Source organism: Cloeon dipterum, chromosome 2, assembly GCF_949628265.1.
Source record: "Cloeon dipterum chromosome 2, ieCloDipt1.1, whole genome shotgun sequence".
NCBI lineage: Eukaryota > Metazoa > Arthropoda > Insecta > Ephemeroptera > Baetidae > Cloeon > Cloeon dipterum.
The window spans coordinates 4,423,571-4,442,637 of NC_088787.1; positions in this window are offsets into that span (position 1 = coordinate 4,423,571).

A 19,067-nucleotide genomic window follows, 5' to 3' on the forward strand; every position below is an offset into this window, starting at 1 on the left:
AACAGTCTCTCTGGTCGCTGGTGTTGAACATCACTTTTAACAGTGTGAAAACGCAACATGGTTGTGGCGAAAAGCCTCTTTATTCAAGTCCTGCTTCTGCTCTCGCTTCTCGTAATTGTTGCAGGTTTGTTTAGAATTTCTATATAATGCAGGGACTGGACAAACGTTATTTTCTTTAGAGGTTTGGGGTGCAACCACTCGCAGGCCGGAAGCAACAACCAAAACCCTGAAAAATAGAATAAGGAAATCGACAACTAGAACTATAGTCAAGCCAACGACCACCAGTCTGAAAACCGAGAGTCCAAATTATCCATTTTGCAGAAATTACAATCGAATAAAAAAGGTTGGTTCATAATTATGTTGCAAATATTTTTAAAATATGTTTTTTATTAAATTAGAAAGTGCAAGACACGGCACAAAGTGAAGGTTAACCATAATTTTTCTTTAATTTTACAATATTTAAATTTGTATACCTTTTATTCAAGATTACATCACAGGAAACCGTGGTAATAAATATCTAGGATTAAAATCAATCATAATAAATTTGCGTTAAAGACGTCATAACCGAAGTACTTGACGATCGAGACCGGCAGCTCGGAGCGTTCCACCAAAAAGGCGTAAAAGGATTGAGATTTGCCTTTGAAAGCTTTGACAAAGTAAACTACTCTCTATGCCGAGACGATGATTTAACTCGATATTTTCCCTTCAAATAGGTCGAGTACGGCAGAGCAGTGGAGGCGTGTTTGTACCGGAAACTGCACCTGCTGGCGCTCGACACGCCCGACGAAATCGCCGATTCGTATTTTTACTTTCGAGGACTAAAATATGGTAATTACACAGGTATAAAATTAAATTGAAAATTATAATCTTGCTTCAGAGGCCAGAGAGTTTTTGTGGACGAGTGCAGCGCCGTGTTCGAAGGGCGATCCGTTGAACAAAGCCACGAATTCGTGCTCCAGCGTCACCTGGTGTCCAAACAATGTGGAAACTCGGCTCAACTACACTTTGAATGTAAGCAACTATACTCGGCCCTACTGCATTATTTACAGAATTCGAAAGAAGAAATTTGAACCGACGGATTGCTCCTTTGAAGCTATTTTTTCCTGCGAGGTAATTCAAAATGGAGCTTCTTTCATAAATACATTTGCATTCTGGAATTTAGTCGGCGTGCACGAGGCCCATTTTACCGCCATATAATGAGTGCGTAAAAGATGTATAAGGAAATTATTTAGATTTAAATGGTTAAGGAAACAAATTTTTGCAGGAGTCCTTATTTCAAGTAATTGGCGGGAAAACGTATCTCAAAAGAGGTTATTCTTTAATTCTAAGTAGAAACATTTACTAATTTAAAGGCAGATCATGAGATCCGTGGAACGTGGGAGCGGACCAAATTAGGATTTTATTTCCTTGGAGAGAAATTGGTATTTTCAAACAGCTAGGTTTCCCAAGCAAATTAAAAATATATTCTCGAAGGTGAACTGGAAGGAGAATTGGATGACATGCTACGCACCAAGGATGGCTTTTATCCACTTTATTCACTTGCATTTTGAGAATTGAGAGCGGCCATGTTTGAATTGATGCGCAAAGAGCACAAGCCCAAAATTAAGGGGGATTTTCTGTAAAAAGATTAAATTTTAAGATGGAATTTATATTTAGGCAATCTGCACTGCCCTCAAGTTTAGCCGGTTGCGTAGCTACCAGATTCGGATCCGGCAGTTTGTGCAAATTTCACACAAATCGATCAATCGCAGCAGAGCCCAAAATTTTGGTTCCTTGCTTTTTAGGGTGGCAATGATTTTTGATAAAATGGCGGCACATTCCTGACTTTCAAATTACGGTTTTTCATAATTTCCCCATGCAACGGACCAGAAAGAAAATTCGTTTTTTCGAGATAATAAATATCCTGCATCCTTTTTTATGGTCCAAAGTGAATGCTTTTGCAGATAATATATTATATGTATAGCAACAATTGAAAAGGTAAACGGGTGAAATCGCATGCGGTGATTTGAATAAAAATTATTTTTATTTTTTTAAATAAATATAGTGTTATTAAAATTGACAAATTTATTATCCTAAATAAAATCGATGTCAGACTGAAAAATAATAAATATCCGGTTTTTTATTCTTGTGCAAGCAGCCGTCGACTTCGTCAGGTAGAATCACGTGCTTTGCATCTTGCTGAGCACTCCAGCAGAGCAGAGCAGGTTGCGCTTTTTTATTTTTTTAAATAGCTTCACCGTGCGCTGAAATCCTGAATCTCTGCGGCTTTGCAGTGGGACGCAGCCAGCCAAAATGCTCTTTCAATCTCGGATTAATTTGCTGAAAGTGCTAAATAATTCTTCCTTTATATATTTTTATTTTACCACCAATTTGAATTAATTAAATTTGTTAAATTAAGTTCTGATGATGAAATCTGTTCGAGAATGAAGAAAACATAGGCATAAATTTATTTAAACTGATTTTAGCAAGGAAACTATAATTTTGCAACACTTTGCGCGGCCGCAGAGTCATTTTGAACAGAAGGGCATGCAATCGGCCGAACAGTAGTGCAGCGCGGGATGCGTTTTCTTGTTGGCAGGAGAAAATATTTTTTGAAAAAGTGTTAAATGAATATGCAACCGGCGGGACTTTGTTTCTGCGCATGTTGCATACGTCTGCTCTTTAAATTCATTTTGCTGAAGACTCTAACGGCCGGACTCCAGAAAGTCCAGAAACAATGACCATTATTCTTAATTTCGTGCCACTGGAAACTGTAAACCGGAAGCTCCATGGATCACTTTTTACGTCGATTTATACTCGTTTTCCCGCCTCTCAGCTCAATAGAAATAATTCATAACGCAATTGTTTGTTTTAAAACTTTAATGATGTTCTATTTGCGTTAGAGATTAAAATAAAACTCAGTTTTTTTTCAGAGGTGAAATTTGGTATAAATTTCGTGCCTCTTTCAAATTATTATAGCTGCTTTTGTTGCATTTTAAATTACTCACCTTGTTTTTTAACTGCATTATTTTTTAAATATTTAACAAACTAATGCAAGTAGAGTGTTTAATTTAATCGCATCTACTGACCTTTAATTAATATCGGAAATTTTTTTTATCAGGTTGACAAATGGCATGTTTATTCATAATGTACTTTTTATATGAGTTGTTGTCCTTGTTATTCATGCAATAGTACGATTGAAAATATTTTTGAACAAATATTCCAATAATTGAATGAATAATCAACCGAGCAATTTTGGTAGCATCCAGGCACAAACAGGATTGAAAGTGGGTCTTGGACAATGGGAACGACGTCTTTTTGTCCGTTCAAATTGAGTAGGATATGTTTATTGTGAGAATGTTTAATTTGTTCAATGTAAATACAAGTTTTGTGTCCACTCAAATATGCCCTTTGGAATGTTTACACTGTTAGACTGATCACTATATTAAGCATGAACTGACACTCCTGCTCTAGTCACTTCAAATTTATTCTTTCTCGAGTTAAAAACGGGCAAGTGTCGAGCACCGCAGACATGTCTCCGCTTTTGTGCGCCATTTTCTTACTCCCCCTTTCATCCCTGGCCACCGCTGACGACTTCACTCAAGTCTACGAGTGGAAAGAATTGGACTTCGAGTGGCCGTCCAAGGTGAACAGGAAACAGACCTTGAAAGCTGGAACTTTCAAACCAGAGGAAATTTCTCCTCGTTACATGGCTGTCTACGGATCAAGGCTCTTCCTCAGCCTTGGCAGTTTTAACGGCATTCCGGTGAGTCTGGTGACTTTACCGACGAGCAGTGCGTCCAATAAACCTCCAAAACTCACTCCATTTCCTTCGTGGGACTTGCATATCTATGTAAGTATCAAAATTAAATGTTTTTCTTCGTATTATTTATTATTGGGATAACCGTTATTAATCTGCAAAGTGAATAATTATTGAGATTCCTTAATAATCCAAATTATTTTTTTCTTGGGCATATGTTTCTCATGCGTGGCGCTCGTGTCTGAAGTTTTCTGGTTAATTACACTTTTTGCAGGGAGACTGCAACAAAATTGAGGAAGCAGCAGGGCTGCAAGTGGACTCTGTTGGAAGGCTGTGGGTGCTGGACAGCGGTAGCTCCGAATGCAAAGCCAAACTTTGGACCATCGACCTGATCAACAACAATCAAACCAAACTAATTCACAGGTTTTCATTTCGCGATAACGTGCACGACTTGGTGCTCGAAGAAACAGCGGACGGAACCTTTGCCTACATCTCGCGGTGGGGTGAAGTACACCTTGTCGTGTTTAGTTTGGAGCAAAATGAGTCTTGGAAGGTGAAAACGCTACGAACACGTGTTGTTTCCATTGCTCTTTCCCCTAAAGACCGGGAACCGAGAAAACTCTACCTTGGCGAATATCACTCCGATGAACTATATTCAATTTCCGTCGCCGCTCTCCGCAACGGAACTCGAACTGCAAATCCGAAACCAATTGGAAAGTGGACTACAATCGATTCTTATAGAATGCTGATGGACAACCTTGTGACAATGTATTCCGCTTTTCTCTTTAATAACAGCATCCAATCTTGGAACACATCCCTGCCATTTCAGGAGCAGCTTTTTCACGAGGTAGGATAATTAATTAATATCTAATTTTGGTATTTGAAACGATAATATATATGTATCCTTTGTTTAAAATTTCTGCACACTGCAAATATTCCGCCATCTGACCGTTCAAACGATTAAATAAAAAATATTTTCTCTCCAATCTGCCAATTCAGTTAAAAGAACTACTAAATTATTTTCAATCAAAATGCATTGGAAAATATTAAAATTAGTACTTCCAATTAGTCGAGTCAAGTAATGGAAATTACAATAAATTCGGCGTGGAAGCTATGTTATTTGTGGCCGCAAATTTAACCATATTCTTTGGCTCAATTTATCCTATCTGACGTGAAATGCAATTCCATACTTTGATAACAAATTTACCTTCCTGCATTCCAATATTAAAAATTACTTCACAGAAATTCTTAATCATCGAGATAGTTGTGCTTTGCTTGATTATGTTTATTTATTATTTAGGCCGCTGGACTGAATTCTTTTTGGCCATTTACAATTGCTTTGGACCTAATTGGAACTATTTGGGTGACAGTAGAGGGTAGGAAGCTAAATCCGAGATATAGGCTTTTGGAAATCGCGGTCGGTGTGTAAAATCCTCCGAGGTCTAGCCAGGTAAGTTTCTTTTAGTGTACTCTTTAATAATTGGGATAAACAAACAAATAATCAGCCATATTATAATTACTAAAATATATATCAATATTTTTTAACATCTGGTCTGTACCTCCCGTCGGCTATGAGGTGCCAATCAAGCATTTGGAGTCTCTCAACTAACCACCTTTGGCCTTTTATCTCTTGACATTGGGCAGCCATTATATTACATCCGAGAAGGGCTAAAATCTCTCCCGATTCACTTTTTTCTCTTAATCAATAAAGCGGAGGGAATGTATTGCAGCTCTCAATTTTTGTTTGTTGATTTCCCTTTGATTTTACGATGGTTGGAATGTCTATGCAACACCATATATGTTGATTTATTTTGTTTCAGTTACGCTACAAGCCATTCGAACTACGACTACCAAACCAAAACCTCTTACTAGCTCAGAATGATCCAGCATGACTATTCCGACCACAACAAAATAAATCTTCGACGCCTGCTCAGGAAATTGGCTCTTTCTGAGACAGAAGAGGAAAAATTCCAATCCAAAAAACTCCAACGTGTCCAAGCAAATGTCTGACTTTCGTGACAACCATGATGACGTCAGCCCCATGGAAAGGGTTTAGGATCAAGTCAAATCTGACCAGGCCACTGCAACGCCCCCTTCTCGAAATCTCTAGGAGCAGCCGAAATATCTGTTCGCGATCATTGCAGACAGTTTATTAAAAGCGATGCTCGCAATGTTGAAGAGATTAAAAAAATCACATATTTACCCGAAACCAACAATTTTTTAAAAAAAATGTCCAAATCACTCTTAAATGTATTTCTTCGTGCTGGAAATTAATATACGGTTTCACTCTCTTAATTCAATTTTTTAAATCATACCACCTATTTTTTTCTTGTGAAACTGGGCATTTTGCAGCAAAATATGTTAAGTAATCAGAAAAAGGTTTCCTCTAAAGAAAGAATGTGAGAGAGAGTATTGTTCGGCAGTAAATATTCACCGAACATGATGAAAATAATAATCAGGAGTAGAATTTGATTGAGTCTTTCAAGTTGACAAATTGTTTAAGGTAGTTCCCTTATACTGAATATGAAAATTCATCCTGAATGTAATATTTCATTAGGGTTTTCAATAAAAAGTTTTTTATTGTGATGATTGAGTTTATTTTCATTTAAATATATAGGGTTCGGACTTTTAACTGTAATTCATGCCATTAAATGATTGAAAAGAAGTAAGAACAAATTTTATTATTACATAGATGCTTCAGTAAGAAAAAGAAATTGTAGCAGCAGGAACAGAAAGTGGACACCGATGGGTGGCTGAGGGTTTTGGACAAAGGTATAACGAGATTTGTCCGTCCAAACTGTGCAGGATGTTTACTTGTAAAAATGTTATATTTGTCATTTGCACATACAATAATGCTCTTTGGAATAAATGTGTTTACCATCGGGCAACTATTACTTGTGTCACTATATAAATATGAAATTGATGGCGTTGCTCTAGTCACTCCTTCCAAGCGTTAGCATCGAGCAAGTGTTGGACACCGGCAGACTTTACTTCGCAATTTTGACCATTAGATTAAGAGGTGAAAAACCGCGCTTGTTCCTTTTCTTCTCTGAGTCAGAAAATATATTGTTCAATCCTGCACGCAGCCCAAATTTATATCTGCTGCAACGTAAATCTTATAGTTGAAAGACGAATTTCAGAATAATCATTAAATAAAGAAAGATTTGTCCTATTAAAAACTATTTTCTATTAAATTCAATCGCATATTGCTCTGCCCGACTGTTCTTATTCTTCAATCACAAAACCTACTGATTTTGTATCAAATTAAAAAAGTTCCGGATTGTTTGGCGTTAAATAAAGCAGGGTGTGTTATCTTTTCGACTTTTTGTTTGCACGTCTTGTTATAAAAATAACCATTCCATTATTTCCTTGACTTTTGAGAGCAGTTGGAAGAGGCTGCTGGAAGGATGACGCCGTTTTTCGTCACCATTTATTTGCTCGGCCTTTCATCGCTGGCCACCGCTGCCAACTTCAAACCAATCTTCCAGTGGAATGAACTGGACTATGAGTGGCCTCCCGAGGTGGACAGGAAACAAGAAGCGAAAAATGGAATTTTCAATAAAAATACCGCAAAAAATATCAAGTTTTTCTACATGGCAGTGTACGGAACAAGGCTCTTCCTCAGCCTGCAAGAAGAAGGTCAAAATCTTCCGGCGACTCTTGTGTCCTTGCCGACGAGCGGCGCGTCCTATTCGTCCCCAAAGCTCACTCCATTCCCTTCGTGGGACATGCATGATGTAAGTAGCAAAGTTAAATGCTATTCATTGTACATATTAATGGGAAAAGTTGTTCTGCATCTGCAAAGAGAAATAATATGCAATTCACGAAATCTTGACCGGATTTACAAAATTACTCTTTTCTTGGCAATTTTTTTCTATGCGTGTGGCTCACGGACTAAATTCGCACGTTAATGAAGAGCCAGCAAGGAATTTTTGCTCATTTAAGGCTGTTTTATTGAGAGTTGGTCGTGAAACAGGACACGAATTAAAAATTTCATTGCAAATTCGCTGGTATTGGTCACGTCGCAATACTAAATAATATTTTAGATTGACTCGGTTTAAAAAGCGCAAATTCATTTCTCTTTTTCAGAGAAGGGGAGACTGCTACAAAATTTCAAATGCTTCAGGGCTGGAAGTGGACTCCGTTGGCAGACTGTGGGTGCTCGATGACGGTAGCGACAATTGCAGTGGCAAAATATGGACCATCGACTTGAAAAACAACGATCAAACCAAACTAGTTCATCAGTTTTCGCAAAACCACGAGATGCGCGACATTGTGCTCGACGAAACGCCCAATGGAACCTTCGCCTACATCTCGCGGTGGGGTGAAAGTCACATTGTCGTGTTTAATTTGGAAAGAAACGAATCTTGGATTGTGGACACGCCAGGGATCAAAATTTCTTCCATCGCCCTGTCCCCTAAGGATCAGGAATCGAGACTGCTCTATCTCAGCAAATCCTACACGAATGAACTTTATTCACTTCCTGTTGCCTTACTTCGGGACGGAACTCAATCCGCAAATCCGAAACTTATTAAAGAATGGACATCAAGGCCCTATAGAATGCTGATCGACAACCAGGGGAAATTGTTTGCAGCCTTTTTTTCGAAGAGTTACCTTCAATGTTGGGACACATACCAGCCTTTTGTGGAAAAGCGTTTATATGAGGTAAGTCACCATTTAAAAATAACATTTTCTTATTGGGAAAAATAGGCAAATTTCTTCGTTGGAGGTGCATGCAGAGTCAGGACGTGGAAACTAAAATAAGACCGTTCTTGAAGGCAGTTATTTTTTGCATCAATTAAGTCTATTAAGGCATCAATTTACCATGGTCGAACAAACATTATCCTATCTGACGTGAAAATAAAACTTTTCCACTATGTCAAAATTTGAACCTTATTTCAATAAGAAATTTTTAATTAGTCGCATTGATTCCGTGCATTCCTTTTGTTTTTAGATCGATGATCTGAATTATTATTGGCCCTTTACTTTCGCCTTAGACCCAAATGGAACTTTTTGGACAACAGTGCGGGGAGGAAGGTTTGTGTACCCAAGGTACAGGCTTATAAGGGCTGCAATTGGTGCGCAATCTTACATCTTCGAGGTCTCTACAGGTAAGTTTCCTTTAGGGTTTTCTTAATATAAGGGGCAGGGAACTAAATCAGAATCAACCTAATTCATATTTACTTTGAATATTTTTAACCTCTGCTCATTGTCAGCACATCCTGTGGGCTATAAATTCATTTGGTCCCAATTAACAACACAGAGTTGTCGCAGAAGAGCGACCATCTTTTCGCCTTTTTTTGGAAAGTTGCGCATCTCAACTCTCTTTTGCCGAATTGCTCAAATATCTCCCCCACTGCTCTTTTTTAACAAAGCGGTGAAATTTCTTGATTTTTTTACCCTGAAAATATAGGATATGACATAGATTTTTATGAAAAAATAAATGAAGTTCCTATGAATACTGATTTGAGATTCTTACGATATTATTTTCAATCCATCGCAGAAACAATTCACAAACACAATCCATTTAATTTCAATACAATGACATAATTGGTTGATTCAATTTAATTTAATTTATAGACGGTTGAAAAACTTAATGTTGATGTTGATATATTTTATTCTAGTTCGACCACGCATTCGAACCACCACTACATCACGGACCAGCCATTCCACCCCGACCACAACAAAATCTTCGACGCCTGCTGCTGAAACAACTGCTACGACCGAGTTGCAGGCGGAGAGTTGCATCCTGACAGAAATAAAGAACCAACATCAGCAGTTTCTAATCAAAGCTCTGATCTGCTTGAACGTATTTACCGCGATCCTGTCGGGATTGATCATTCTTTGGCTCATCCTGCATCAGAAGAGGAACTATTCCCCTGTGCAAAACAGCTTCGAGTCCCTGGAAATGTCTAAGTTATTTCGTGACAACCATGATGAGGTCAGCACCTCGGAAGAGCTGAAGGATGAATGACCAGGCCGCTGCCACGCCCCTTCTCCAAATCTCTGCTTCCAGCCAAAATTTCTCAGTCAGAAATCAGCGAAGAAGGACAAAGCGATGCCTGCAAGGCCACGGAGTTTCGGGAAATCTGGGTGGGCACCTCTTGATCGGAATCCAATAATTTAAAAACATTCAATCGTTCTTATGTGTTTTGAAAATAAATAATGTTTCAACCTACCAATTTATTTCTAATTCATTCCACCTATTTTGAAGCAAAACTTGGACGTCTGTATATTTAATAATTTCCGTTACATAGAACTGATTAAAATTAAGTTCCATGAACAATGGCAAAAGAGTGACAAGCAGGAACTGCATAACCAACCAAATAAAAAAAATTGTAACGCCGTTGTCACGTGCCGAGTAATATTTTCTTTTAAATGTTTCTGTAAGATACAGTTATGAGAGAAAGAAAGAGAAGAGAGAGAGAGAGAGTATAGTGTGTTCTGCACTGAAAATTTAATTAACCTGCGCATAGCTCTGCCCGACTATTCTTTTACTTCAATCGCTACTGTTTACACCTGTACGATGCTCTCTGTGTCAGAGTAGTTTTCATTGCTCAAGTAATCTTTTTAGATAAAAAAACAAGACCCCAATTTAAAAGCACTTTAGTATACTCGACTACCTGGACTGCATCGTGTAAGGATGTTTAATTTGTTCATTGTAAAGTGTGGTAACACTATCGTTGACTCACTCGCATACTCTCTTCAATAAATTCCATCGAGTGGAGCCCCCACTTGTCACCGTGATAAACAGTGAGAAAATAACCCTCGGATCACTCGAGAGTTATTTTCCCACACGTTAACAAACGGGCAAGTGTGGGAGACGTCCGAAGACTTATATTTTTGTTCCTTTTGAGAACAGTTTGAAGTGTACAGCAGCATGACTCCTTTTTTCGTCATAATTTTCTGGCTCGGCATTTCTTCCCTGGCCACCGCCAGCACCAACTTCACCCTAGTCTACGAATGGCCCGATAAATGGGACTACGAGTGGCCTTCCGAGGCGAACTGGACAGAGGAAGGGTGGGGCGAAATTTTCTATCCAGATATCACCGAGCCTAAATTCATGGCTCTCTACGGATCAAGGATCTTCTTCGTTATTCAAAAAAATGATGCCATTCCGGTGAGTCTGGTGTCTTTGCCGACGACCAGTGCGTCCCCTGCACCCCCGAAGCTCACTTCGTTTCCCTCGTGGGACATGCATGTAAGTAACTAAATTAATAAATAAATTGTGTACTATTTAAAAGGGGAGAGTTTTTGTGAATCTGCAAATAGAATAATGCACTGTGCTCTAATATCTTAATTAAATTTTTAACAAGGACACAATAATTAATATTTAATGAGGTGGCAAAGAACTTAAAATATTTTGGAAATCGTTTCTTGGAGATGAAAAATATAGTTTTTCTTTGCCAAAGATTTTCCTTTTGATCTCAAAACCAGATTTATCAGGTTCAGTGCAATTAAAATAAACTGACGGAGAAACCCCTGATTTGTTGAGCGTCATTCGTAATACTGGTCACAAATTTCAAGTTTTGTTTGCAGAAAAGCCGTGACGTCATGTTAAAATCTAAAATTTTAAGTTTGGCTTCGTTTTAAAAGACAAATCAATTCCCTGTTCTGCAGGAATTTGGAAACTGCAACAAAATTGAAGTAGCAAAAGGGCTGGAAGTGGACTCTGTTGGAAGACTGTGGGTTCTGGACAACGGTAGCAAGAAATGCAATTCCAAAATATTAACTATTGACCTTACCAACAACGATCAACCCAAACTAATTCATCAGTTTTCTTTTTACGGCGACATGCAAGACTTGGTTCTCGACAAAACGCCAAACGAAACCTTTGCTTATATCTCGCGGTGGTATGAACAAAACATTGTCGTCTTTAGTTTGGAAAGAAATCAATCTTGGACGGTGGGCACGCCAGGAATCAACGTTTTGTCCATTGCCCTTTCCCCAAAGGATCAGGAACCGAGACAACTCTACCTTGGCCAATGGAACTCCAATAAACTGCATTCGATTTCCGTTGACGCACTTCGCAGTGGAACTCAAACTACAAATCCAAAATTAATCGGAAATTGGTCTGCAAAACCTTACAGAATGCTGATGGACAACCATGGGATCATTTATGCCAATTTTTTCAACAGAAACTACATAAATTCTTGGAACACTTCCCAGCCATTTCTGGAGCAGCGATTTTTTGAGGTAGGTCACCAATTTAAAATATCATTTGAAAATAATTAATTTCGTTATAATTTTCCTCGGGTTTATGTAACGAGTATTTGGATCCTCTTTAAATTTATTCGTCTACTGAAATATTTCGCGATTTGACCACTCCGCTAATGTGTGAGCGTGTCCTCAGCCTCGATCCATATTTCTACATGGGAATTCGTGCTCATCGAGACCGTTCTTTGCTTGGTTTTAGATCGATGAACTGGAACTTTTTTTGCCATTTAATATTGCCTTGAACCAAAATGGAACTATTTGGGTGACGGCGATTGATATAATAAAAGAAAAGCCAAGATACAGGCTTTTGAAGGCTGCGGTCGGTGAACCATCCTTCGAGGACTCATCAGGTAAGTTTTCTTTAGTGAATTTTGTATAATTATAGAGGGAATCCAATTGATTCAACAATCCTGCTTTCATCAAATTTACTTGAAAATATATTCTTTGTGGACATTCTCTGTTCACTCAGCACATTCCATAGGCTATGATGAGTTGAATTTGTCCTAATAAAACCACCGGGCGGATAAAATTTGGCCTGAATGGCTGCTGAGGATCTTGGGCCCAATGTGGCCATCGTTTTGCCTCCTCTTTTCTTCAAAGCCACTGGATAAGTGCGAAAAACAGCCCGTTTAGCTAATTGAGCATTTGCAGTCTCTCAAGTAGCCACCTTTTGCCATTTCTGACATTGGACAGCCAGTAGTATATCCCCGAAACAATCCAATAGCTCCTTTTTCTTTTCATTGTAGGAAAAATATTGGAGCACTTATTCCTTTTATTTGAGCTAAAATAGCAAATTCTTTTTTAACATAAAATATATGAACTTAATTTTCCCGTTGCTGTTGGGACTTGGGACTCTTATTTAACTAATATTTAAAATGTCTGTAAGCTTATCATTTCCATTCACAGTAAAATCTTCAACGCCTGATGAGAAAAATGCTTCAACCGAGGTGCAGGAGAGCAGCACACAGACAGATAAATTACACCAATATCGGCTGTTTATCGTCATTCTCATCTGCTCCAACGTATTTACCGTGATCCTGTTCATTTTGATCATCTTGAGACAGAAGACGAACAATTCGATTCCGCCAAACACCAAGGAGGCCCACAAAACGACTATTTTTCAAGACAAGTCTGTCAAATACCACAAATTCCACGATAGCGTCAATTCGTTATACTCTTCTCCTGATCTAGAAGCAGTCGAAATATCACAGAAATAACTAAAATTTCTGTCTATAGCTTCAGCTATTAAAAAATGCTTACTTCAATAATTTGTATAGACTATTTGAGTATTAGTTTGAGTGTATTAAATAAGAAAAATATATTAAATATATTATTCCACGGAAAAAATGTGTTAATTACATTTTATTTCAACCGGCATAATTTCCACTTATTAGCTTTTTTTATTCACCGGACCGAGCATATAAAAATGAAAAATAATTAATCTTTATAAGAATTAAACTTAAAATTAGTGCCGCGTATACAAAAATTAAATTGTGCAGTGGAAATAATGTGTAGAGAGATACGTTTGTTTCGCTGGAGGAGATTGGCTGGTGCTGCCTCTGTGCGGGCGACAGTTGAACTTACAGCGGTGACACACTTGCTACAAAAAGTCTAACTCGCGACTCGCAAGAGGCGACACGGAAGCCAGCCAGCAGCACCGCGCGTTCACCACACATGAGCGATAAGCGGCGGCCGCGAGTCGCGAGTGTTTAGTTCCGCGCGGCGACCAGCGAGTTGCTCTCTCTTACAATTGCGAGGGAATAAACAGCTGCCCTGATCTTGGTAAGTCGATAGTTTTTAGGCTCATTTGTTCCCAGCTACGCAATTGATTAAATTCGTGCAGATGTTAGAATGGCATTGAGGCTAAATTATAAAAGAATGCGACTACTGTTTATTGTTATTTTTTATTTAAAACAAACGTATTGCACTTTTTATGGAGAGTTCAGCAAACACAGCAAAATTAATGGAAATCATATTTTTATTTATTTATTGGTAACCTTGATTAATTTTTTCCACCTTGAATTTAGACAGAGCTTTTTGGATTTAAATATTATTTGTCATCTGCTGTGACAAAAATGCGATTGACTTTGAGGGAATTTCCGTGCGCGCGGCGTTGCTCTCTCCTCTCTTCATCTGCTCAGCAGCCGCGCGGCTCATTGACGCATAAATCAAATTAATCTCTTTCCAGTTTAAATAGCAGGCATTCTCTCACGTCAAATAAATATTTTTTTGCGGAAAATCAGTAAAGAAAATAGAAAACACAGCAAATGGATTTCATATTTTATTTTTCATGCACCCCATTTCAGGATTTCATTTATTTCGTCTAAAATTTTCCCAAAAAGATTTCGTAATAAAATAATGTGTGCCGTCCGCTAACTGCTGTGATAAGATAACATTATTCGAACGGAAATAAGATCGGCTCTCCGACTTTTATCGTGCGCGTGTTTCTTCTCTTTGCTCATCCGCCGACGAGCCGCGCGGCTGTTGGACGCACGTAAAATAAAAGTCCTTCTACTTTTAAAAAACAATATTTCTCGTCAAATATTGCTTCTTGCCTACGCGGCGCTTATTTGAACTTTTGACTTGATAAAAGACCGTTTTTCTAGCTCGACCTTGAAACGAAAATGTGCCTCGTAAGCCGCGAGAGGCGAAATGGCAGCAGGGGCACCGCGCGTTCACCACACATCAACGAACGATAAGCAGCTGCCGCGGGTCGCGAGTGTTTGCGTCCGCCGCGCCGACCGGCGAGTTGCTCTCTCTTACAACTGCGAGGGCATAAACAGCTGCCCTGATCTTGCTAAGTTGAATGTGTTTAGGCTTTTTTGTTGCCGGCTCCGCAATTTATTAAAGTCGTGCAAATGTTATCATAGCATTGAGGCTATTTTATAAAATACTTTTTTTGTTACTTTTTTCTTTCAAATAAAAGGTTTTGAACTTTTTGCGGAGAACGAATAGAGAAAAAGGCTGCAAAAATTAATGGAATAACCATTTATTATTATTGGCTCTTTTAGCCTTGAATTATTTACAAACAGAGCTTTTCATCCGCGGACTGCTGCGATTAAAATGCGATTGACCAAATATTCAGAATGTCCATAAAACGAATGAAAACAAATCAAAAGAAAGCAGACGATTCTTCAACATCAGAACAAACCAAAAATAAAAACAATGGAAGCAACACGTGTGTGAAATAATGGCAAATAATGCGTGAGATTATACTAAAGGGTACAAAATATTAATCATTAAGATTTTCAATTCCATATATGCACCCCTTTATTCGTTGAAAGCATTATTTTGGCTGCTTATTAAAATAAACAAAAAAATTGATATCGTTTTCACTCCTTTAATCTTTGTGGGCGTGTCAGCTAAGGCATAAAATCCACCGGGCGTCTCGTCCAGCACCAGGTCGAAGGTCGAGAAGATTATAGGAAAGAAACTCATGAGATAAAAAAACGATTTTATTTTGTCATTGCATCGCACCTGTAAATCAGGGGAAAAATTGTGCAATTCGAGTTTCGTTCGACCGGAATATCCATTTATTTCTTAGCTTTGACGGTCAGGCATTTAATTTTTTGGCTACGCTTGACCAAGCTTATAAAAAAGGAAACAAATTATTTTAATAAGAATTTACTTTAAGGTTTTAGCGTATAAAAGAAATCAAAAAATGTCAATTAAATGTTGTAGGCGCACGGTGAGAAAAGTCTTGTTCGCTGGATGAGACACGAGACTGGCTGCTGCTGCCTCTGTGCGGGCGATCGAGTGACGAGAGCGAAAACACGTGCATCGCTTTTTTAAAAATAGAAAGTCCAGCGAAAAGTCTTACTCTCGCCTCGCGGGAGGCGAATCGGCAAGCAGCCGCTCCGCACGCACGACACTTCACAGATCGCTGCCGCGAGTCGCGAGTTTGCTCCTCCGCGCGGCGACCGGCTAGTTGCTCTCTCTTCAAATTGGGAGGGCAGCTGCCCTGAACATTTTCCTGAGTTCTCCGACTAGATGGCAGATCAACTACAAGGTAAGGCAATTGTTTTCAGGGTAAATTTGCAATTTACTATAATCGTCACTTGAAAAGTAATATTATAATTACTGAGTCAACGGGTTTTGATATCAACGCGAGGTTAACTTGAATAAAAGGCAGATATATATAATAACCTTTTTCCTTAAAATTAATGTATTGGACTTTCTGTAAAGTGCTCATTGTCAGAAAATATATATAAAAAATTATTCGAATTCACATTTTATTCGTCATGCAAAATTTTTCCTCTTTAATTTTTATTTTTCCCCTAAACCGTTGCTCAGCAAATCCCGTGGGGTCCCAATAACACGGATTGTATGGGGCCCAAGCGGCCGCAGGGGAGCTTGGGCCTAATCGTGGCCATGTTTTTGAATCCCCGCACCGATGTATTTTTCTGAAACGGCACGAATTCGTCCGAAAGCCACTGGAAAGGTGCGAAAAAAATTGGAGCATTTCGAATAGAGGTCTGAGCCACCCAATTTTTTCCGGCTGCTGGCTAATACACCGGCTTAGCCGCCTAAGTCTGGCGGCTGCGGCGGCTCGCCGAATATTCTCGGTAAATAAAAACGGCGTTTATGCAATTGTATTCGCAGCATTAAAATACCATCCAGCGGCTCGCAAAAACCGGCAGCAGCTGGCTCAAAAATTGAGCAAAAAGGCTCACTCATTGTCAGACCAGAAAAAGAAACAGCCCTAGCTGATACCTCCCTCTGCTTCGCCACTCGAGAGAATGCCGTCGTTTTTGCGAAATAAAAAAATGTTTGTCGTCCGCTGTTATTAATTACGATTAACGGGGGGCCATGAAATCGGTTCTTAGACTTTTCTTGCACGTGCGTTGCTCCCCATCGGTCGACCCGCCGCGTGTGTGATCGGCGAATATGTGACAGAAATAAAACTTCACCACGCCACTTTAATAAGGCGGTATTCTTTTTGCGGGGGTTGGGGGCGACGGGGGTGGCAAATTCGCCTATAAAACGCAGAATTTAACAGCGATATCATTTTTTGGCGATATTAAAATTAGGGTTTTAAATTAGTAAAATCATTTTTCTGTCGCGATTCTCTTCTGATACTATTCTGATCGATGAAAAGTGACTGTAAACCGAATTTGAAAAATTCCGGGCCGATAAGTGAATTACGGCGGAATTTTTAAAAATTCGGATTTTGCACTGATGGCAATTAGGGTCGGCGCAAATGCGCGCGTGGGCGCCGCGAAGCCCCTGGGCAATTTCTTTCGATTTTGGCAATGGAATCAGTACGAGGAAGTCGAAAGACGCTCAAATCTCGATTTACAGCAATTTCGCTTTGCTGAAATTAATTTGTTTGCGTGTTTTTGGGGCTCGCACATGAGTGTGTGTGCCGTTCTGTGAGCCAGCAGTGATTAAAATGGATTTAAATTTGGCAAAATTCGATTGTTCGTGCTGTCGTCGACTACAAACCATCATTCGACAGGGCTCGCGAAGGGCTTCGACCTAGCTTGCCCAAACGACCTTTCTCAGGGTTCCGCGACCTGAGATCCTTGCCGGTTCCGAATTTTAATGAAATTTTGGTCAGTTTGAGCATATTTGAAGGTGCTCGGTGCCGCCACCAACGACATTCCTAAGGTTGTATACCCTGAAAACTGTCATTACGCGGTTTTGCCTTTTCCGGCGTCTCTTTCGGTTTAATCGTAATTATTATTGCTTGTTTTAAGCGGATTTCGCACACGCGGAGCGGTGCAGCGTTCTCCTTGCTCGCTCGCAAATATATCTTTTTAATTCGACCGTTCATTGTATTGTTGACCACGACCCTCCATCAGACGCGTCTCGCTAAGATCTTTCACCTGGCAAACCGAAACGACCTTTTTCACGGTTCCACGACCTGAGATCCTTGCCGAGGCCGAATAAGAGTTTTTTTCGCGTTTTCTGGTGTGCGCCTCCTTGGGGCCCTGTGCCCCTTACCTAAAAACAGGTTGAAACTATTACCCCAGTCGAGAAAACATCAGTTACCTTCAGTCGAGAGAACAATAATAATTTATCCACGACCTTGGAGGTAATTAGTGGTTTTCACTGATTTTTTTCAGAGAAAATGCCTGACGGGCCAGCCAAATTAGGATATTTCGTGTCGAAAGACCAACAAAGAAAAAACGCAGACAAGTATGAACATCGTGGAAATTATCCGACATAATTTATATAAAACCTGAATTATTAGTGTTTGCGTGCTCGTCGTTCACTACAACTTTGAAAATACCAATGACGAATCCTGGATTCGGGAAGGCGATGCTCAGGACGTAGAGAATCTGGAAAACACCTTCAGAGTGAACCGGAACTGCAACTTCTGCAGTTGGTTGTCACCAGAAAAAGGGAAGTTGCTTGAACTTCTCTCCGATCATGAAAAATTATTAGGAAAATTTGGCTGTACAGGTAAAATAACGAAACAATTGTCGAAGAATGTGTTATATCGTATCGATTTTACGGATTTTACAGATGTTCCATCAGTGTTTATGCTTTACATTCTTTCTCACGGTGACACAGATGGAAAAATCTTCACAGACCACTGCCAGAGCAAAGACCCAAACGACTTTACTTGCTTCACAACAACGGAGATATTCGAGTCTCTGAAAATGCTGACTGGTTTCGAGGATTGCCTCAAATTAATAAACTTTGGTGTAAGGCTCTGCTTTCATCAATTAGACTTGTATTAAAACAATTGATTTATAGCCATGCAGAGGAGAACTGATAGACGCACTCTTTTACGCAAATGACGAAAATTTCAAGAACGAAAATTCTTGCCGAATTACCTACAGCCCTATGATGAGAAACACGGCTGTGTTCTTCTCAACAGTCGAAAGTAAAGACTGATATAAATAAAAATTTGATTCTCTAGCTCAATTGCAATATATTTCCCAGCGACCAAGGCCAAACGAGACCAGAAAGGAACAACATTCGCCTTCTTTATGTGCCAGGTCTTAGATTCGCTTGAAAAGGACGAGAGTCTCATAAATGTCCTGACATATATTCAAAATGAGAGTCACAAAGTTGCGATTAAAGAGAAAAGTGGACAAACTCCCGAAGTAAAGGTGTTTTCTCAGGACAGAAGTTTTGTCTTCTCAAAGTGAGTTTTCGT